This window comes from Mirounga leonina, unplaced genomic scaffold, assembly GCF_011800145.1.
Source record: "Mirounga leonina isolate KUSES-001 unplaced genomic scaffold, KU_Mleo_1.0 Mir_101595, whole genome shotgun sequence".
NCBI lineage: Eukaryota > Metazoa > Chordata > Mammalia > Carnivora > Phocidae > Mirounga > Mirounga leonina.
In genome coordinates this window covers 9,647,097-9,670,772 of record NW_023270158.1, presented here as the reverse complement: position 1 = coordinate 9,670,772, position 23,676 = coordinate 9,647,097, and the positions used below count along the sequence as shown (strand labels likewise).

Genomic DNA, 23,676 nt, shown 5'->3' with positions numbered 1-23,676 from the left:
AACAAGTCAGCTGTGCCATTTTTTTTTTTTAAGATTTTATTTATATGGGGGGGGAGCAGGGGGAGTGCCAGGCAGAGGGAGAGAGGGAGAAGCAGACTCCCCACTGAACAGGGAGCCCGATGTGGAGCTTGATCCCAGGACTCGGAGATCACGACCTGAGCTGAAGGCAGTCACTTAACTGACTGAGCCACCCAGGAGTCCCTGTACCTAGCTTTTTAATTGAGATACTGCTTTCACACATCAAGTATACACATCCTGACGAATTTTTTTTAAAGATTTATTTATTTTAGAGAGAGAAAGAGACAATGCGGAGTGGGGGTGGGCAGAGAGAGAATCTCAAACAGACTCCCCCGCTGAGCGCAGAGCCCAAAGCAGGGCTCGATCTTACAACCCAGAGATCATGACCTGAGCTGAAATCAAGAGTTGGACGCTTAACCGACTGAGCCACCCAGGCGTCCCACATCTTGATGAATTCTGACACAGGCATAAACCTGTATAATCACTAAACTACCCAGATCAGGATCTAGAACATTTCCAGCACCCTAGCACTCTTGTCTCCTCTCAGTCCATATACCCCATATTCCCAGAATGGTAACCAGTTTTATTAAAGTTCAATTTAAACACACTCTACAGCTTACTGGGGGGAATTTTCTGCACAATTTCCCCATTACTTCTCTAAATTTAATGTAGTCTATCTTTCAACCAATACATTAAACAACTGTAAAAATTCAAAATGTATAACTATAGTAAACACCCTTTGGGAATTCTGCCTAACTTACATCGACCCCTCTTAACTGAGCCTCCAATCTAGAGAAGTAAATTCCCACAGTGTATTTATGCTCTCCAGGGCACAGCTGACTGGCACTAGGTATAAAAAAGTAAAAACAAGTTCATCTGTGAGCATAACAAAATCAAAGTCCTATCCCTGAGAATCTGAAACCATGAACAAGGGTCAGTCTTCTCCCCACCACTACCACCACTGGCTGTAACACAGGAGATGAGGAAGGACATTTTCCAACTTCAGGTTAGACTAGTGAGATAAGGTTTACAAATAAAAAATAAAAAGAATCCAGAGAATGCCCGGAGAAATAAAGTAGAGGGAGCAGGGAGGGGAGGTTTAACAACAGGTTCTAGACCTTTCTGAAGTCCAGCTATAGAACCTTATCTGCCTTAGGTTTTTACAAGACAGCCCAATGACCTTAATGCTCCCTTTTCTACTTAAGCCCAAACTTGTAAAAATCCCAAAAACCTGGGGCGCCTAGGTGGCTCAGTCGGTTGAGCAGCCGACTCTTTGGTTTCTACTCAGGTCATGATCTTGGGGTTGTGGGATCAAGCCCTGCATCGGGTTCCTGTGCACTCAGTGGGGAGTTAGCTTGAGGATTCTCTCTCCCTCTGCCCCTTCCCCTGCTCACGCACATGCGCTCTCGCTCTCTCTCTAAAATAAGTAAATCTTTAAAAAACAGACCAAAAACTTAACCAATTAAATACTACACTATTTAATACTAATCACTAATCAGGGATTGTGGTTTACTCATGTTATAAATACGGCATAAACTGCCTCCCTCATTGGTTTCCTTATCTACTTTCTCACTTTCTAATCCAGCCTAAATAGTACTATTCAGATGCATTTTTCTTTTACATTTATCATTTTTTGCTGATGATATAAGTACTGAATGCTTCTTACTAAAATTTCAAATAACAAAGTGCAATTTTTTTGAAGTATATTATTTTAGTAATCTCTACACCCAACATGGGGCTCAAACTCACAACCCCCAGATTAAAAGTCCCATGCTCCAACTGAGCCAGCCAGGTGCCCCGAGTCATTTTTCTAAAGCATCAGCTAGATGGTGTCATTTCTCTAAAGTTGAAAAATGTTTAACGGCTCCCTCCTGCTTCCAAATAAAGTTCACACTCCTGCCATCTAACTTCTGGCCCCAAACTATCTTTCCATCATTCTCTCCCCTACCTTCCCTTCAAGCACCTTCCCCCACCACTGCATGCACACACTTCAGCCAAACAAAAATGTCCCATGTCCCTAATAAGACCCCAGCTCTACACTGAGCTCAGGGTTTCTTCTACCTGGAACACCTTTCCCTTATCAACTCTGCTTAGACCTTTTCCCCAAGTCTCCTTCCCCACCAAAAAAGAAAAAGCTGAAAATAATCTCTCCTTCCTCTGAATTTCTGCCACACTTTTATCCTTTTACTCTGATTTTACTTGTTTGCAATAAATATTTATTTATACATATCTTATTTTCAGATGTTAAACTTACATATAAATAGTTCTTAAATATCCATGAAAAACTCAAATAACATTAATGTAATAAATGGATTTTCAACATGTCATCTCTGAGACATATTCTATTCATTTTCAAGGAAGGACATGTTTTGTGTTATTTATTCAAACTGCTTCAAATTAAAAGGAACAAAAAATTTTTCAACTATGAAAAATGGAAACTATACATGCTCTGAATAAGTTGTCAACTGCTCTCTCCCCATTAAAATCACCTCTGGCGGGGCACCTGGGTGGCTCAGTCGGTTAAAGGTCTGCCTTCGGTTCGGGTCATGATCTCGGGGTCCTGGGATCAAGCCCTTCGTGGGGCTCCCTGCTCACCGGGGAGTCTGCTTTTCCTTCTCCCTCTGCCTCTCCCCTCACTCATGTTCTCTCTCGCAAATAAATCTTTAAAAAATAAAAAAGAGGGGCGCCTGGGTGACTCAGTTGTCAAGCGGCTGCCTTGGGCTCAGGTCATGATCCCAGGGTCCTGGGATCGAGCCCCGCGTCAGGCTCCCTGCTCCGCAGGAAGCCTGCTTCTCCCTCTCCCGCTCCCCCTGCTTCTGTTACCTCGCTCACTGTGTCTCTCTCTGTCAAATAAATACAAATCTTAAAAAATAAATAATAAATAAAATAAAATCACCTCTAACCATAATGCTTTCTCTTCTCCCCACTTTAAAAATGTAATTACAAAATGATATAGTAAATTAATCTTCTAAACATAATGCCACACTACTACCTGAAATTAAGCCAATTAAGAGGGCAATAAGGGGGGCGCCTGGGTGGCTCAGTCGTTAACCGTCTGCCTTGGGCTCAGGTCATGATCCCAGGATCCTGGGATCGAGCCCCGCGTCGGGCTCCCTGCTCTGCGGGAAGCCTGCTTCTCCCTCTCCCACTCCCCCTGCTTGTGTTCCCTCTCTCACTGTGTCTCTCTCTGTCAAATAAATAAATAAAAATCTTTAAAAAAAAAAAAGAGGGCAATAAGGATCCGTTAAGGTATTAAGGCCCCCTCTCCAGTTTCCCTACATAAACCCAATCCCATCAGCTCTAAGAATTCTCAACCTACACACTAACTCTTTTGCTGGGTATTCATCCTCCTTGGCTTTTCTATTAGAGTTTGACAGATAATCACTCCCCTGGATTCCAAAATTCTCTCCTTCCCTCATTTCTCTTCCCACCTTCCCAACTGCTGGTTACTCTGCCTCCCCAACTCCTTACTGCAGCCTTGCTCCAGAAGGTACACTCAGCCCTCTTCTCTTCTGCTTTTTATTCCACAGTTTCAACTACCATTTACACAAAGATGAGTCCCCAAATCCACATACTCAAGGTAGCACCTAACACTTCCACCAGACTGCCTGTGGAATATTTTCATCAGGATAGAACCCTGCTTTCTCCTGACATGGCCACTATGGCCTTTTCCTTCTTCCTGCTTAAATTCAGTCAGGTTGTCAGACCTTCTCCGTTTCTTCTCCACAACTTCTCAGAAATCTGTCCCTCTCTTTTTAGTCCCAGTGTCACCGCTTACTCTCAGCTTCCTATTTCCCCATCCCCTCCTCCCCCCACCCCCAACCCAGCACCAGGGGATGAAAATAGCCTCTCCACTGGCCTTTCTGCCACTCCCACAACAAATGACAAGGAATCCTGTTAACATGTGAGGGCTGGGGCCAAGTCCTGAGCAGGCATTCCTGCAATCTGCATCTGCTGCACACTGATCCTCTGAAGCACCGCTTTGATCACAGCACAGCACTCCCGCTTGCAGTTCCCCAATATGCAAGCTGCTCTACAATGTTAACCCCAGCTATCATAACAGACTTATTTGCCATTATTCCCATCATTTTACATCCTATCCGTTTATTTTCTAACAGATATTCTGGCCCAAATGGTGGGTATCCACTCACCTTATTTTTGACATAGGTGAGCAGTAATTATTAAACAGTTTTGACTGATTATTTTTCATTCTATTTTGTCATTACAAAATTCTAATCCAGAAAAAACATGTTTTGTACTTCCAAGCGGAGATGACTATCCTTCAACTTTGTAACCCCTGTGGGGTTAGAAGTAATTCTCTCTGACAATCAGAATGAAACCAATGTTCTTAGAACAGAAGCTACTTAGAAGAGTTCTCAGGATTGCAAAAAACTTAGAGTGGGGAACGTGCACTAATAACATAACTGAAATTGCCCCTGCCTTTGCTGCAACCAAGCCAAGTTGAATCTGGAGACAAATAAGCAGAATGGTTCAGAGAACCAATACTCTAACAATTTAGGTGAACACATACTAACGTTTTGTCTGATTACCAAATGTCCTCAAAAATACTTCTGGGACCCCACTCTCACCTCAAGGTTAGTAAAATAGTCCCTTCCCAGTTGCAAAAATCATGATCCTAAACATGGTGTGGAAGAATTCACAAGAGAAAAACATACAGTTTTAAGGGAAATAATGGGTTGAGAGAAACTCAAAAAATTCACAAAAACTTTCTTCCATTCTTTAAAATAAAGCAATAAAAATACCATACCAAGTTAATAGGTATAGCAAGGGCATTTATCTATCTTAAATTAGGGATAGCGAATATATTTCCACCTTGGATCTCTTGATGCCTAGACACTGTAATGATCCCCCTTCTTGAGCAAGTTAACAAGGTGCTTACATATTTACTTGGCTTTTTCTTTTCTTTTTTTTTTTTAATTTTATTTATTTATTTGAGAGAGAGAGAAAGCATGAGGTGGGGAGGGTCAGAGGGAGAAGCAGACTCCCTGCCGAGCAGGGAGCCCGATGCGGAACTCGATCCAGGGACTCCAGGATCATGACCTGAGCGGAAGGCAGTCACTTAACCAACTGAGCCACCCAGGCGCCCTTTACTTGGCTTTTTGCAGCTATTATGCATACAAGAATTACTTTTCTGCTTTTGGCCTCCCAAACACTCACTGCTTTTTAATTTTATGACTCAATCCTAGTTCCTCTCCCTAAGTCAAACTCAGAGAATTAAATTGTGCTATACACAGTAAATGGAATTGCTCAAGCTGCAAGAAAGGCAAAAAGCAGATCTGTCTCTAAGAGAATTATTTTTCCTTTTTCTTAAGTAAACTCTACCCCCAACACAGGGCTCGAACCTGCAACCCCGAGATAACGTCGTCGCATTCTCTACGGAGATTTTTCTTTGAGCAAAAGTGGAACTGGTGAAAATTTACATTTAAATCCTAATTAACATCTTCCCTCTTAAGCTACATTTCTTTCCAATTTTTTCCCCACGTTGTTCGATGTTGGCCATTATTTCTTCAGATACCTAATTTTCAAGTATGGAATTATATTTCACTTCTTTTACCAATTCAGCCCTTAAATTAAATTTGCCTCTAAGCTAGCCACTCTTAAGTTCGTCAACTCCTCTTTATTTTCACTGCTACCTCTCTAAAAAACTCTGGTTGTCTTACATCCAGAACCCAATGGGGCCTTTCTAATTAAAAGACTTGAGCCCTGGGATGCCTGGGTGGCTCAGTAGGTTAAGCGTCTGCCTTCGGCTCAGGTCACGATCCTACGGTCCTGGGATCAAGTTCCGCATCAGGCTCCTTGCTCAGTGAGGAGCCTGCTTCTCCCTCTGCTGCTATGCCCTCTGCTTGTGTGCTCTCTGATAAATAAATAAAATCTTAAAAAAAAAAAAAAAAGACTTAAGCCCTTCTAGGGGGCGCCGAGCTGGCTCAGTCTTAAGAACATGCGACTTGATCTCAGGGTCATGAGTTTGAGCCCCATATTGGGCAGAGAGATCACTTAAAAAGAAAAAAAAAAGACCTGAGCCCTTCTTGAACTCAAGGAATTTTCTTCTGTTGTTTCTATATTTCCTTCCATTTTCTCTGTTCATTCATATTAGAATTTCTACTATATGATGTAAGGACTCCTAAATCTACCCTCCATGTTTCTTTAATTTTTCTTCAAATTTTCTTTCATATTTTCTTTCTACATTCTCAAAACCCCTAAACTCTTTTTTCTAAGCTAGCTAATTTGATCTTCACTTCATCTACTGAATTTTTATCTAAAAGGTCATATTTTAATATCAAAATAAACTTAGTTTCTTTTCCACCGCAATCTTTTCTCCCTTTTTGGGTAGATATAGTATCTTCCCAAATATCTCTGAAGATTTGAAGTTAACTGTGTATTCTAAATTAAACTGTCTCCTCTGCTGTCTCATTATTAAATCGGTTAGATTTGGTGCCTCTTTTGAACTGCTGATTTTCCTCAAAAGCATGATTTTTCTAAGTTGTCAATATCTGTAGATGAAGGTCAAGACCAAAGCTACATTCTGATAGCTGGATTGTATTTCCTCAGCTCAAGTGAGAATCTCTGTTTGCCTAAAAATAAACCTAAATTATGACCACATTGAGAGCTCTAGAGTCTAGAAGAATGAGGCCAAGGGAGAGAAAAGAACCATGTAAACAGCCAGGCTTTCCTTCAATGATGGACAAGCATCCCATCTTTCCACTACTGGAAGTCCAATAACCCTCAGGTTGGCTACAAGCTACCTAAAGCACTGCCCGTTTCTCCCCACAGTACCCACTTTGGAATTTCCTATGGACAATTTGTAAATCAGAGCACTGAATTTCTGGCATTACCTCAGGAGGAAAACCACATGAGAAGACATCTATATCGACAGGTAAATAACTTAGCATTTCATGCCTTTAATTAACTGGCTGTGCCCACAGCTTGCTCTTTCTCCTAGGACATCCCTGCTTCTGAGATCAGGAATGCAGAATGAAATTTCTGGATGGTCCTTCTGACTTTTTGAATAAGGCTACAGGTTCACTAAGCTCCCTAGGGTTTTGCCATTAATTGATTCCCAACTGCTTTATTCAACCAGAAATTCGTCATATTCTGGTTTGCAAGTGGCATACCTCTCAGGTTTTTTTGTTTCTCTGGATTTCTCTACTTCTTCCTCAATATGATTTTCAAAGGAAAAAAAAAAGTAAATGTGTGTGTTCTCTAGTCTATCTTGAATCTGAAATCATTATGAATTTGTATGTGTCAAATAAAACATGGAAATATATAAAAACAAAAAAACTATGAGAGAGATAAAAAGAAATCAATAGTAGTGACAAGCTACAACTCTTATCAACACTTGACAGATCAATTACTCAAAAACTAAGGAAAGAGGGGTGCCTAGGTGGCTCAGTCAGTTAAGCATCTGACTCTTGGTTTCAGCTCAGGTCATGATCTCAAGGTCATGACATCAAGCCAGCCCCGCCTCGGGCTCCAAGCTCAGCTCGGAGTCTGCTTGGGATTCTCTCTCCCCCTCTCCCTCTGCCTCTCACCCTGCTCTTGTGGCGAGTGCGCTCTCTCTCTCTCAAATAAATAAAATCTTAAAAAGAAAAAAAGGAAAAAGATGTACATAATTAACATTATTAATCTAATAGCTTTATTTCAAATTCCATTCCTGAAGAATAGTATATTTTGTTTTCAAACAACCCTGCCCACCCTCTGTGACAATAAGAGGAAGAAAAAATGCTTGCTGCTGTAAATGTCAGAGCCCCGTCCTTCCTTGCCCTGTCCTACTTGGAACTTCTGTACACTAGCTCAAAATTTCAATGCCAAGTTTTTATTACAGATTAGTTTTTTCCATAAAACCATTCTGAACCAATCAATAACTTCACAGTTTTGGTTAAAGTCTAAGAGTCTGAACTTTCAGAATCTATTAAAATTTGGTCCTAAAATGACAAGTCTTCTTAATGCCTTATTTTTCCAAAGCCCTTATTTATGCTCAGACTGAGAGTTGCCAAAGTACCCTCTGAACCTAGTGGCACTGATGTGCTATCAACACCAAGCACTAGTGTTGTTGTTTTTTTTTTTAAAGATGTTATTTATTTGCCAGAGAGAGGGAACACAAGCAGGGGGAGTGGGAGAGGGAGAAGCAGACTTCCCACGGAGCAGGGAGCCCGATGCGGGGCTCGATCCCAGGACGCTGGGATCATGACCTGAGACGAAGGCAGACACTTAATGACTGAGCCACCCAGGCGCCCCTGTTTTTGGTAGTATTCTCTCCAGGTTTGGGCAGGAATATAATTTAACAGTGAGTTAGGATGTCTCCTTTTTTGTCCCCTTTTCATTTCCCATACTCTGGAACATCTACTTTTTATTTAAAACAAACTACCCAGGGGGCAGCTGGGTGGTTCAGTTAGTCAGGTGTCTGCCTTCTGCTCGGGTCCTGATCTCTGGGTCCTGGGATCAGGCCTCCCGTCCCCACGTCCCGTCAGGCTCCCTGCTCAGCGGGCAGTCTGCTTCTCCTTCTCCCTCTGCCCCTCCCCCTGCTCCTGCTCTCTTGCGGAATAAATAAAATCTTCTAAAAATTTTTTAAAAAACTACTCAGTTACATTATAACATAAAGGTATTTTTTTAAAGATTTTATTTTTAAGTAATCTCTGCACCCAACATGGCGCTCAAACTCACAATCCTGAGATCAAAAGTCACATGCTGTACCTACTGAGCCAGCCAGGTGCCCCAGAAAGGTATTTTCTTAACAGTTAAAAAATACAACAGGGGGATGCCTGGGTGGCTCAGTGGGTTACATGTCTGCCTTTGGCTCAGGTCATGATCCCAGGATCCTGGGATCAAGTCCTACATGGGGCTCCTTGCTCAGCAGGTAGCCTGCTTCTCCCTCTGCCTACTGCTCCCCCTGCTTGTGCTCTCTCTGGCATATAAATAAATAAAAAATCTTAAAAAAAAAATACAATAGGGGGCGCCTGGGTGGCTCAGTCGTTAAGCGTCTGCCTGTAGCTTGGGTCATGATCCCGGGGTCCTGGGATCGAGGCCTGCATCGGGCTCCCTGCTCCACGGGAGGCCTGCTTCTCCCTCTCCCACTCCCCTGGCTTGTGTTCCCTCTCTCGCTGTCTCTCTCTGTCAAATAAAAAAATTAAAAAAAAAAAAAAATACAATAGGAATGGAGTGCCTGGATGGCTCAGTCAGTTAAGCATCTGACTTCGGCTCAGGTCATAATCTCAGGATCCTGGGATTGAGCCGTGGAAGAGAGCCCCACAGCACCCCACCTCAGGCTCCAGGTTCCATGCACAGCAGAGTTGGCTTGTCCCTCTGCACCTCCCCCAGCTCATGCTCACTTGTGTGTGTGTGCTCTCTCGCTCTCAAATAAATAAAGTCTTTTTAAAAAAATACAATAGGAATGAAATACAAATACATGCTACAACATGGATGATCCTCGGAAAGAATAGGCTAAGTGAAAGAAGCCAGACAGGAAAGACCACGTATTAAATGTCAAGAATAGGCAAATACATACAGATAGAAAGTAGATTAGTGGTTGTGAGGGGTGGGAGTTGGTGACAATGATTGCTAATGGACACAGGGTTTCTTTTGGGGGTGATAAAATGTCTGAAAATTAGTGGTGATGGTTGCACAACTCTGAATTTACTAAAAACCACTGAATTGTATATTTTTAAAGGGTGAATTCTATAACAATTTTATAAATTATAAAAAACACACGAGTATAAGCAAATCTTAAACTAGTGCATGTTACAACATGTTTTTGGATAGGAGAATGATATATCAACTTATAAAAAAAACATAGATTAAATTAAGGTAAAACACTAGAAATATTCCTTCTAAAGTCAATTAAGACAAGGATACCCTGGGGTGCCTGGGTGGGTCAGTCGGTTAAGCAACCAACTCTTAATTTTGGCTCAGGTCATGATCTCAGGGTCATGAGTCTAAGCCCAGCACAGAGCTCTGCACTGGGCGTGAAGCCTGCTTAAGATTATCTCTCTCCCTCTCCCTCTGTCCCCCCCCCCCCCCAACTTGCTCTCACTCTCTCCCTCAAAAAAACAAAAACCAAAAAACAAGGACACCCATTAACACTATTATTAAGATTACATGAGAATTTATAGCCAATGCAATTAGGTAAGATAATAAAATATAAAATACAATTATTATTTAAAAGAAATTATACTTATTTATGTATGATCTAACTATGAAATCTAAAGAAACCACCTGAAAAACTACCATCAGTATAAGTTTTATAAAGTGTGCTGGTATAAAATTAATAGACTTGAAGACAAAAGCTTTCTTAAATCCCATTGATAAAAATACTTGAAAACTCTAAGTGTGATTAAAAAACACAAATATACAGATAAATCAATCTTGCTCTTCAAACCCACAACTATACTGTCAATTAATCTTTGACAAAGCAGGAAAGAATATGCAACAGGAAAAAGTCTCTCCAACAAATGGTGTTGGGAAAACTGGACAGTTACATGCAAAAGAATGAAACTGGACCGCTTTCTTACACCACACACAAAAATAAATTCAAAATGGATGAAAGACCTAAATGTGAGACAAGAAACCATTAAAATCCTAGAAGAAAACACAGGCAGTTAACTTTTTCGACACAGGCAAAAGCAACTTCTTTCTAGGTATGTCTCCCGAGGCAAGGGAAACAAAAGCAAAAACAAAATGTTGGGACATGATCAAAATAAAAAGTTCCTGCACAGCAAAACAGACTTAAAAAAAAAAAAAAAAAAAGATGTGTGTATGTATGTATGTATTTTGAGAGAGAGTACAAGCGAACATAAGTGCGGGGGGGGGGTGACACAGAGGGAGAGGGAGAGAGAGAATCCCAAGCAGACTCCCTGCTGAGTGTAGAGCCTGACACAGGTTCTCAATCTCACAACCCTAAGATCATGACCTGAGCCAAAACCAAGAGTCGGACGCCCAACCGACTCAGCCACCCAGGTGCCCCAAGAAACAGACTCTTAACTATAGAGAAAAAACTGATGGTTACCAGAGGGGAGGTGGGTGAGGGGATGGGTTAAATAAGTTGTATGGAAGTGCTGAATCACTGTATTGTACACGTGAAACAAATATTACACTGTATGTTAACTAAATGGAATTTAAATAAAAACTTAAAAAAAAGTCTTGTTCTTCAATATGTTGAATAGTATCAACTCTCCCTTAATTAACCTCTACATTCAATTGAAATCCCAATACACTTTTGTTGTAGCTGATCTTATATATGTAGGTCTTCTTTCAGACTGTTCTATTCCACTGATCAATCTGGCTTTGTGCCCACTGTTTTAATCACTATAACTTTATAATAAGCTTTGATATATAGTAGTGTAAGTCTTCCAACTTCTTTTCCAAGATCGCCTTTGCTATTCCAGGCCCTTTGCATTTCCCTATAAATTTGAGAACTGGTCTATCAAAAAAAAAAAAAAAAAAAAAGTCCTGTTGGGGTTTTGTTTGGCATTGCATCGAATCTCTACATATCACAACTGACCTGTCTGTAATATTGATACTTCTGATCCATGGATGTTGTATCTCTCCCCACCACTTCTTAGTAAAGCTTTTACTAAAGGTCTTAGTATGTTTTTATTTAATTTCCAGTTAACACAAAGTGCAATATTAGTTCCAGGTACACAATACAGTGATTCAACACTTCCATACGATACCCAGTGCTCATCACAAGTGCACTCCTTGATCCCCATCACCTGTTTAGTCCGTCCCCTCATCCACCTCCACTCTGATAACCATCAGTTTATTCTCTATAGTTAAGACTCTGTTTCTTGGTTTGCCTCTCTTTTTCCTCCTCTGCTTCTTTGTTTTGTTTCTTAAATCATACATATGAGTGAAATCATATGGTATTTGTCTCTGACTTATTTCGCTTAGCTTAATACTCTCTAGCTCCATCCATGTTGTTGCAAATGGCAAGATGTCATTCTTTTTTTATGGTTGAGTAATAGGTACTGGCTTTTAAATTTGACTTTCAAATTATTTATTGTTAATATAGAGAAATATAATTAATTTTTGCATATCAATCAATGCTAACCAACTATAATGCAACAATATTAGAAATAAATGTCCCAGAAACAGGGCGCCTGGGTGGCTCAGTTGGTTAAGCGACTGCCTTCAGCTCAGGTCATGATCCCAGGGTCCTGGGATCGAGTCCCGCATCGGGCTCCCGGCTCAGTGGGAAGCCTGCTTCTCCCTCTCCCACTCCCCCTGCTTGTGTTCCTGCTCTTGCTGTGTGTCTCTCTCTGTCAAATAAATAAAATTAAAAAAAAAAAAAAAGTCCCAGAAACAACAGAAAAAAATCCCACAGATTTAAAAACAAAGTTCTAAGTAATTCAATGGGCAATAGGAAAATTATGAAAATCACAATATATTTAGAACTAAATAGGGGTGCCTGGGTGGCTCAGTCAGTTAAGCATCTGCCTTTGGCTCAGGTCATGATCCCAGAGTCCTGGGATCGAGCCCTGCATCGGGCTCCCTGCTTAGCGGCGAGCCTGCTTCTCCCTCTGCCTGCAGCTCCCCCTGCTTGTGTTCTTTCTCTCTCACCCTCAAATAAATAAATAAAATCTTAAAAGAAAAAAAAAGAACTAAATAATAAAAATGAATTCATGTCAAAATCATAGCATCTAGTTACAGTTCAGAGAAAAATTATAGTTTTAAAGGCATATTAAGAGCAGAAATTAAATATTAATGAGCTAGGGGCGCCTGGGGTGGCTCAGTCGTTAATCGTCTGCCTCGGCTCAGGTCATGATCCCGGGGTCCTGGGATTGAGCCCCACATCGGGCTCCCTGCTCCATGGGAAGCCTGCTTCTCCCTCTCCCACTCCCCCTGCTTGTGTTCCCTCTCTCACTGTGTCTCTCTCTGTAAAATAAATAAATAAAATCTTAAAAAAAAAAATTTATGAGCTAAACCTTCAACTAAAATTTTTTAAATATCAGAATAAATGCAAATAAAGTAGAAGGAAAGAAATATTAATCATATCAGTAGGAACAGAAAGGATCAATAAAAGAACTATTTGGAAAGCCTTAATAATATAGGCAAGTTACTGGTAGTACTGGTCAGAAAAAAAAGAAATTAATGAAATTAATATTTTAAAGTCATTATCAAAGCCTATATTTTATACCAGTATATTTGGAAATTTATATTTTTCTAAAATATTGTTCCTTTTGTATAAATAAAAAAAAAAAAACAACCAAAAGCCAAAAAGACTTATCATCATGAAACTATTACTGTATCAAAAACCAAATCACAAAAAATACCAGTTTCACAGATGAATTCTACCTGACCTTCAAGAAACAGAGCATCTCTATTAAATACAACTTGTTTAAAATATAACTCATCCTATGAAGTTAGCATAAGCTTATTATCGAAACAAAACAAAGACTACACCAAAAAGGAGAAGTATTTGGCAATAACAAAGGGATGCATATATCCAGGGCATCCAAAGACAGTTTAAAATAGAAAATCTAGGGATGCCTGGGTAGCTTAGTTGGTTAAGGGTCTGACTCTCGATCTCAGCTCAGGTCTTGATCTCAGGGTCATGAATTCAAGCCCCATGTTGGGCTTCACACTGGGCATGGAGCCTACATTAAAAAAAAAAAAAATCTATCAATGCAATTCATCACACCAACAGATGCAGCAAAAGCACTAAAAAAAAAAAATCAACTGTTCAAGACAAAAACTCTAAAATGATACGTAGAAAATAAACTAATAACATCTATCCCCTCAAAAAAAAAAACCCCACTACAGCATATTTAATGTTAAAATATTAGAAGCACTCCATTAAAGTATCTAGAGAAGGATGCCTGATACCAACGCTTCCATTCAACTGTGCTAAATGCATTAGTCAATGCAGATCCAAAAAAAAAATAAAAAAGAAAGAGGAGGCAAAATCTAATGGAAAAGAAGAAATAAAACCTTCATTATTCACACTCAGCTACTTAGAAAATGCAAAAGAATTATAAACTATCACTTGCACGTTTCATTCAATCTAAAGATACTACCAACTATAAGATGCACCCTTGTTTTACATACAACTAAGAAAAAACACTGCCAATTAAACTGATGTCACACTTTATCTAGAATTTTCATTTTAGATTGAGACCATTCTTTTAGACTTATATTTTATCATATCTTGCACATATATAGAAAGAAAAATAAAAGCAAAAAGAAATTGGTATGATTTTCCTAAAACTTCACATTCAGGGTCCTACCACGGATTGCTTTTCTACTCAAAGCTATCCAATCTTTCTTACAATATTGTCCTCTGCCAACAGGAGTGTTGGTGACGTAGCATTTCTTAAAATGCTTCATTATCATCTGTGGGATTTTCTTTCCAGTCAGACATCCACTTCACAATTTCTGCCTTCAGCTGTAGTGTTTGGCATGAAATAACACAACAATGCACATGCTCATTTAAGTGATGACAAAATGAAGAGTGTTGACCAAGTGTGTGCATGTGTATGCAATGAGAACTATATCATAACTGCTGCCTGAACGACAGTGATTATAAGGTGGCCTACCGAAAACCTATTTTGATTTTATAAATTCTAAAATATAGGGGAGAAAAGTGCATCTCAGAATCTATGAAATATAGTAAGAGCAAAAATCAGCAAGTTACATGATGAATACACCTAAGGCCGTAGTATTCCCTATACATTAGCAATAACTAAATAAAAATAATAACTAATAACAAAATCCTATTCACAACAAAAATTGCATAGTATCTAGCAAAAAAATCTAAAAGTTGTGCAAGAGCTTTATTAAAAGCAGCAGAGCATGCTCAGATTGAAATCCCAGCTCCACTACTTAGTATGTATACTATCTATACGTGTCTATATATTTATTCTATAAATTTGACACAAATATAATAAAAATCCAAATTTTTCATAGACATTGACAAACCGACCCAAAAATAAAAAGAAAGAAAACAGCTTTAAAAGTTTTGAAGAAAAACAACATATTATAAAGCAAAAAAAAAAAAAAAATTTAGTTATAAAGCTATCATTATTAAATGAGAGTGATACAGATACAGAGAGTTAAACAGACCAATGAAAGCAGAAGAAACAAGAAACAGATGTGTATATATGAGAATACAATAAACCTCAGGAGTTTCACTATAAATCAGTGGGGAGAAAGGCTGAATTACTCAATGAATCCATATTAAAAAAATAAAGTTAGATCCCTACATCACACAACAGAAAAAAAATTCCGGATGAATTAATGACCTAAATATGAAAAAGTACGGTATCAGTATGACCTTGGGGTAAGGGAAGAACTTCTTGCAGATACAAAAAAACATAAGTCATCAATGAAAAAAAAATTGAGAAAACTGGCTACCTTCACATTAAGAAGTCCTACACAAACAAGCTAAAAGATAAGCCACAGACTAGGAAATGGTATTTTCAGTATTTATAATTATAAATCATTAGTATTCAGAATATAGAAAGAATATCCACCAATCAATGAGAAAAAGGAAACAACCCAACAGAAAAATGGACCCAAAGATAAAATAAGCAAATCACAGAAAATTCAAATGGTCAATAAATACGTGGGGAAAAAAGCTCAACCTCAACAGTAATCTAAGAAATGCAAAGAGAAAACAGCAATGAGATACAATTTATACACAACAGATTGGAAAAAATTGCAAAGGCTAATCTTTTGGCAGTAGTCTCCAGAAATAGAGGCTGATACACAGCTGGTGGGAGTGTCAAATGGAACAAAATTTGATGATGCCGCAATTCCCAGTAAAGTTGACAAATGCACACTCCTGAATGTAGCAATTCTACATCTATAATCTCAAGAGAGAAGAACCCTGTGTAAGGATGTTCACAGCAGCATTGTTTGAAACTGCACAAAACTACAAACAACATAATGGCTGCTCCATAAGAATAGATAAATAAACCACAGTATATTTATACATTGAAATACAAGTATAATGAATTAGATCAGTAGTTTTCAAACTTCTTCGTCTCAGGATCCCCTTACATTCTTATAAATTGAGGACCCCAAAGAATTTTTCTTTATGTGGGTTCTATCTACAAATATTTATAATAGAAATAAAATCTGAGACATTTAAAAATTTATTAATTCGTTAAAAACAAGCCAACTGTACATAAACACTTATTTTTAAATAACTATTTTTCAAAACAAAAAAATAAGTGAAAAGAATAGTATTATTTTACATTTCTGCAAATCTCTTTAAAGATAGGCTTTATAGAGAACAGCTGGATTCCCATAAGTGCTTCTGGGTTCAACCTATTATGACATCATGTATCACGCAGCCTCTGTACAGCACTCATGCAGTGCACACAAGAATGCGGCCAGAAGAATCTTATGGATCCCTGGGAATTCCTAGAGCACACTCTGAGAACTCCTGAACTAGACCCACATACAAAATGGATAAACCTCAAAAACACAATGTTAAGTGAAAAAAAAAAAAAAAGAGAGAGACGACACACACAGTATGATACCATTTATGTAAAATTAAAACACAAAAACCAATACCTGATAATGGTTTTGGTACATACATATGAGGACAATTGTTACTTCTTGCAAAGAAAAGACAGGAATGGGATGGGGGGGGCACTCTTTAAATGGATGTGAGATTTTCTTTAAACAAACAAAAAAAGTTATGAAGCAAATATGTAATAAACTATTAAGTTCTGTTAAATCTTGGTGATGCCTGCTTTTCAGGAGTTCTGAAATATTTCACAATTTAAAAATCTTAAATATATCTTTAAAAATCCTATACTTACTTCTCACTGATTTTTCCTTAAAGTGTGCCTCCTCTGAATAAAATATAGCTATGAGATACCTGGATTTTTTTTTTTTTAAAGATTCATTTATTTGACAGAGAGAGACACAGCGAGAGAGGGAACACAAGCAGGGGGAGTGGGAGAGGGAGAAGCAGGCTTCCCCCTGAGCAGGGAGCCCGATGCGGGGCTTGATCCCAGGACCCTGAGATCATGACCTGAGCCGAAGGCAGATGCTTAACGACTGAGCCACCCAGGCGCCCCTGGATTTTTTTTTTTTTTTTTTTAAGATTTATTTATTTAGGGGCACCTGGATGGCTCAGTAGGCTGAGCATCTGCCTTTGGCTCAGGTCATGATCCGGGGGTCCTGGGATCAGCCCCATATTAGGCTCCCTGCTAAGCTTCTCCCTTTCCCTCTGCCCTTCCCCCTACTCGTGCTCCCCTTCTCTCTCAAATAAATAAAAATACTTTTTAAAAAGATTTTTTATTTTAGAGAGAGAGCACATCCTAGCGGGAGGGCCAGAGGGAGAGGGAGAGAGTATCTCAAGCAGACTCCACACTGAGTGTGGAGCCCAATGCAGGGACTGATCCCAAGCCAAAACCAAGAGTCGGACACTTAATTGATTATGCCACCCAGGCGCTCCAAGATACCTGGGTTTTTATTAACAAAGTTGTTTGGAAAAATAATTTGACAGGAATAAGAATAGATTGGCCATATCAACCCCAAAAAGTTAAGCCGTGGGGGCAGGGGTTACCTAGCTCATGTAGTGTGCCTTAATATGTATATTCCTTGGTCAAAGGACACATAGATTAGATGCCTTACTACCTGAAAACTAATCACCTACAAAAAGTTTTCTATAACCAATAACTGAGATCATTGTTTTTAGAGATAATGACCATATGCCAGGTACTGCTCGAGGATAATAAAGGAGAACCTGCCTCTACATTCAGGTTCAGAAAAGACGACAAAAATATAAGCACGCAGTTAAAATTTAATAGGTTAAATAACAAATTAAAGTTGCCCACACTGATATGAGACAAAGAAGAATGAGCCTGGAAAAACAATAGTGCCAATAAGAAAAAGAAAGTGAGACAGCAAGACTTGTTTGAGGGACTCTGGGTTAAAAAACAAATAAGAAAAAAGACTATAAATAGTACTGGACATCTACAATATACCAGATAAATTTGGTTTCAGCCAAATGTTGAGATAGTAACACACCTGGGTAGAGATGGTCAGTAGGCAACTGGAAATGCTAGATGAGAAATTAGAAAAGAGAGTAGGCATGGTAAAGGGACATTAAAACCAAGGGAAAAGATTCAAGAAAAAGGACAGAGGATTGACCTTGAGGGAAATACCATGACAGAAGACAGAAAAAGCACAGAAAGTTTCTGAAACAAAGAACACTTTTATTTGATACACCCAATGACATGTGAAAGTTTCCCAATTTCGGAAATAGTGGATTCAGGAATAAGTGCAATGAAAAGAAATAAAAGTACTGGTGAAGGGAACGAGAAGACAAGTGAGGTTTTTCTAAGATAAGCAAACCTAGGAATGTTTCTAAGGAGAGGGAAAGGCACAGAGAGGGCAATGATGCAAGCAGCAGAATCACTGAAAGAGCCCCATCCCAGACAGGTGGAGCAGACGGGCAGAGCAGTTGTGAGCCTGAAGGAGGTCAATTCTTCCTGCAGCGAAAAGAACGGGAGGAAAGCCTAGGTAGAGACAGAGGAAGAGTATGCAGTGGAAAGGAAGGAAACTCAAATGCTTAGATCAGATTGTTGTCTATCTTTCTGGTTTAAGTAAGAGATTAGGTAATCTCTGTGAGGCTGAGGGGTTTCAAGGACGGGTGGAAGAGTCTGAGAGTAGAAAAATAGTCTGGAATCACCAGTGCACACAAACACAACAAAAGCAAGGTCATCAATGATAATTACGAGTCTGGATGGGGTTAGAGAGGAAGCATTTACAAAGAGCAATGTGGAAAAAAAATTTTTTTAATGCACTGTGAGCATGTTTTTTAAAAAAGGAAACTTGAACCTATTGAAATATACACATAAATTAAGAACTAACACCTCACTTATCCAAAATGGTTGGGTAATAAGGTGTTAACACCAGTCAGTTTCCCAGATCATCAAGGTCTACCCTTTCAGGCAAAAACATTTTATACTTAATGGTTTCCGATAGAAATCCTTCTAAACTACACATGATCTGTCTTCTTAACTATGCAACTTGAGTTTCAATCTTAACCACCTACTCCTGCTGTACTGCGTGTGCAGCTAGACAGTTCTCTTTTTTACAGCTCTCCTAGGTCTTTCCCAGCTGTCAAGATAGAAAGCAACTGGTTCTTCTAAGTTTATGTTTATCCTTACCACCTCAACAACCGCAGCCCACTAGCTTAGCAACCTGCTTGTAGTCAGCCTCCTACAATGCAGTGTTTCTCCAGCTTTCCTAAACCATGGCCCCTTCCTTATGTTAAACATGAGAATCTTCAGTTCCCTTCCGTCCTCTCCCAGAGCATCAGTGCTCTGACCTCTTGCGGTCCAGGAAAATGGAAAAACTGAAACAACTTTCTAGTCAATACTGACGCTACCTATAGATTTAGATCATAAAATTCGAGGAAACACATTCCCCACACGTCCACCTAGGACAGTCAAATATTAATCAAAACATGAGAAGGTTTGGCTTAGCAAACAGCCTTAACAAAAGGGTAGTTACTCTCACGGGGGGAAGAACAGGGATTACAAAAGGCCATCTGAAGGCTGCTGCCTTTTGAGTAATCTTTCTTCTAACTTTTCAAACTGACTTCTTAAAAAATCACCATGAGAATACTTACAGGTTCATTGCTCATTTTCGTAAGTAACCCAGAGCACTAGTGCTGCAATTTTCAACCACAATAAATGAAAAGTTAGAAACCTCTCCCTCTTTGTTTACTACAGAAATTATAACTCACAACTACACGTTATTTGGAGTGAAGTTAGGAGAGAAAAGAGCAGCTCTCTAGTACAAACGGATCACTGAAGTAGCAGCAAAACTGGCTTAACTTCTGAACAGTTTTGATAATCATTCAGGTAGTGAAAACATTGATCCACTTGCTACTCTCATTATTTCTCAACTCTGAAACCTTTCCTAGTCCAATGGAACTGCTAAGGAAATATGAAGCCCAGCTCAGGTGTATCGTCATCCTTCTACGTGAGGGCTTCCCCGGGCAGCCCGATCATATAAGCCCCTCCACCTGGCAAGCAAGTTCTTCCACCTTTTCTAGCCAGGATTCCCACCACCCTCTCACCTTCACCATCGACTCCTGCCGAACTACAAATACTTGCTGCTTTGTTTTTAGTTTTGTTTTTTTCCAAATACTATTTTGTGAAGAAGCTTCACCCTTGAAATGCCCTTTCCCGAGGCCCCACCTCTGCTTAACAAAGTCCTACCCATCCTTAAGTAACCTCAAAATGTCACCTACTTCAGAAATCTTTTCCTCATGCTCCAAATAGAAACTCTGCCTTCCTCTGAAACCCCAGTTGTTCGTTGTACCTTTTCCGCAGCACTTGAGTGCGATTCACCACGTCTCCTCCGCCTCTGAACAGTGAACTTCTTGCAACCACCGTATGCATTACAAGAACCTTTCTAATCTTTCTTATCAGCCAGCACAGCCCATCGGTAACACTGGGTTACAAGTTTACTGGGGAGCTGTGCAGTATGCAATCAAAAGTCCTTTAAGGGACAGAATGCTATCTAAGAAGTTTTCAAATCAAATAAACTAAAAAACATGGCAAGCAGATGAATAAAGACTGCAGCACTAAGAAAATAAACTTTCTGCCCTTCTTACTCCTCAAAAATAAGTTAATACCAACAGATCACGAATAGCTTAAATGGACCTTTTCAAGAAAGTTGTTTTCAAATAAATGAGCTGAAAAGACTCCTTTAAAAATGTATTCGTTTTCGTGCTGTGCAAATTACACTTTGCCCCCTGTTGGATAAAAGAGTGATGAGAACTTCTTTCCTATCGAATTTTATTTTTCTTTCTTTATTCGGGTACTAGAGAAAGCAGTGAGTGTTGGAAAACCGCATCTAGGGCACCATAATAGCCACGTACGACGTTGAGTAAAAATAAAATGTCGTGGGGTTCCATTTGCCGTAGTGAGCCCAGATGTCTGGGCTGCCACCCGTCCCGACAGCCCCCGTGTTGCTACAGGAGCGGGAGAAAGGCGCGGGGCCAGGGACGCTGAGGGACGAGATGGCCGCCTGCGGCAGCTCAGTTAAAATGCAGCGGAAGCAGCAGCCAGTCACGGGGCTGCGGGAAGGAGGGCAGCAAGGTGGCGCTGCCGCCGAGCGCCTAGAGCCTGAGCGCCCATCATGGCGGCAAGGGCAATGGCCGCTGCGGGGAGCGAGCACGCCCCCTCCGCGCGCACACGCTGCCGTGCCGGGCCTCGGGGGCCCGTCACCGGAGCCGCCGCCGCCGCCGCCGCCGCCGCCGCCCGCTCTCCGACCCCCCCTCACGGGCTGTAGCGGAATTTTCTCCTCAGACACCGCCTTCAAGATGGCGGCTCCCCCTCCCGACAACCCCCTTAATCGTCCCCTGCAGCAGGCGCCGAGCCGCCGCCATCTTGTCCCCCGTCCCTCCCCCCCTCGCCGATATTTACATAGCGAAAATCGGCCCGGCCGGCCTGCGGCCTTCACCTCACGCCTGCAGCCTTCGCCTCCTTGCCAGGCCTCGCCCCCGCGCGGTGCCCCGGGCAGGCCGCGGCGCCGACCCGACGCCCCTCCGCCGCCTCCCGGGCCACCGGGCGACCCTCCCCCAACCCCCGCCCGTTCACGGAGCGCGCCTCCGCCGCCGCTCGGGGCAGCCGGGCTCCTCCCCGGGCCTAACTGCGGCCTCCTCGGGGCCTGCTCGGCGCCACGCGCCGCACCGCCCGGCCTAGCGCGGAAGGGCGCCTCGCGGGCCGCCGACCAGGCCGGGACCAGGCCGCTGCGCGCGCGCTAGGCCCCACGGCCGCGGCGGCGCCCGGAACTCACCGGACGGACGTGCGGGCGGTCGGCGACGGTGGCGGGTGCTGCAGGCCGGCCTTTCTCTGGAGCACTGGGCCGGGCTCCGGCTGGTGGGGCGGGCGGAGGGAGGGAGGAGGGGCCGAGCTCGGAGCTGACAAAAAGCGGCCCAGCTCCCCGGCACGGGCCCGCCGTCAGCACGTCACGTCACCGCCCGGGAGAGAGACCCAGGAAAATGCGGAAGGGTAGATAGGCCCCCTCCTCCGCCCGGTGTGTCCCCTTGGCGCCCCGGGTCGGCGCCGCTCACGCTCCGCGACCGGGGAGCCCAGTGGCCTCGCTGCGGCGGGGTCTCCGGCGGCCGGAGTCTCCGTGACAGCGCCCCCCTTCTTTCCACCTCCTCCGCGCTCCCGCCCGCCGCCGCCGCCGCTACACACGCGCCGCTGCCGCCGCCTCGGCCGTAAAGCCCGCGCGGGGCCGCGGTCCTCCGACCCCGTGGAGAGGCGGGCGGCCCGCACCCGACCGGCCTGGCCGCCCCCCACCATCTCCCGTGGGCCTCGGCCACCCCCCGGGCCCTCCCCGGAGACCTACCGCCTCTCCGCGCCTGTCTCGGCCGAGGCGCCTGCTCGAGTTGTTTGCAGGCCCTCAGACCCCCGCCCGCAGTAAATGTGTTTTCTTCATCCCTGTGGCTGGAGAAGATAAATTTAGCAGTCCCCGGCGTCCCCTGCCTTGGCTTAAAAAAAAAAAAAAAAAAAAATCTTTGAAATAAAATGAAAATAGGCTTGCCAGTCTAAATGGGTGTGTGGGCACGAGGAGGGGGAGAAGGGTTATCTTACAGCTACTACCAAACTGTTTAATTTTTTTTTTTTTAACAAGCAGTCAGAGGACCTAGCTGATTTTATTAGTTTGCAGGATACAAAGATGAGAAAAAGGGTTACCTTTTCAGACTGGTTTCGCACATTGCAATGAACCGGAATTTTTAATGTATATTTTCTATATATCTGTATTTCAGAGTTTGGGAGCCTATGAAATTTTAAGTCTTGCGTAATTGTTTCATAAGTAATGAGTTTTTCACAGTCTTTAATATAGAGAGGTAGCAGAATTGAGTATGGATGTTTTTTACAAACTACTTAAGCCTTTTAAAGTTTAAAAAGACTTAGGAGAAAAAGAAAAATACGTATTTGATAAACAAGCATTTATTAACTCCAAAAATGCGTATTTGCGTTTCCATTAAATTTGTATGCTCTTTCCATACTGAACTTGGGACCCAAACTATGTTTACAACTTACTAGTTAAATGTTACGCATTGTAATCCTTACATTAATCCAGAACCTGACATGTTTTATTTCTTCAATTCACAAAATGTTAAAGAGATTTTTAAACAGTAAAGAACACAAAGGTTATAAAGCAAATAGCATACCGGTGAGACGTCTCTTCAAATACAGAGGCCATGTATTTAGGGTCCTGTCATAACTTTTTAAAACTCCCAGAATGCAAGTTGTCCATTCCCTCAGACATTTTACAGTTATAAAATGCTTTCAAGAAGGAAAAACAAAGGTATAATAACAAATCTCTGAGGACATACTGGATGGTAATTTTCCTCTCCAGGCTTTACCTTTGGTGTTTTTGCAAGAGATTAAATTTCCTTTCAAAAATGATGAATGACAACATGTCTTCAACATTTCTAGAAAATTGCATTAGGTTGTGATACAGACTATTCACAGAAAGGTAAATAAAACTAGTATTTGTTCAAGTAAAATATGGGAAATAGCTTGTGTGTGCACACTAATATAATTTCAAAAAAATGATAACCAGTGTTTTAAGTACTTTCCAAGGGCCTCCATTTAATGCTATGGTATGTCAAGAATGGGGCCTCATCACCATGTAGCTATAAGCAGCATG

General features: G+C 41.4%; 1 protein-coding gene across 3 annotated transcripts in view; it reads right to left on the bottom strand.

Annotated features, from left to right (window-relative positions):
- ZFX (zinc finger protein X-linked) overlaps positions 1 to 22,458 on the bottom strand; it is a 54,559-nt gene extending 32,101 nt beyond the window's left edge. Inside the window, exon 1 of one of the 3 annotated variants that reach the window (XM_035000951.1) lies at positions 22,366 to 22,458. The gene's annotated coding sequence lies outside the window, so the exon portion shown is untranslated. Of the gene's footprint in view, positions 1 to 21,807; positions 22,029 to 22,365 lie in introns of those variants that run through there. The other 2 variants (XM_035000974.1, XM_035000945.1) reach the window with 2 other exon arrangements.
- Between the last annotated feature and the right edge of the window lie 1,218 nt (positions 22,459 to 23,676).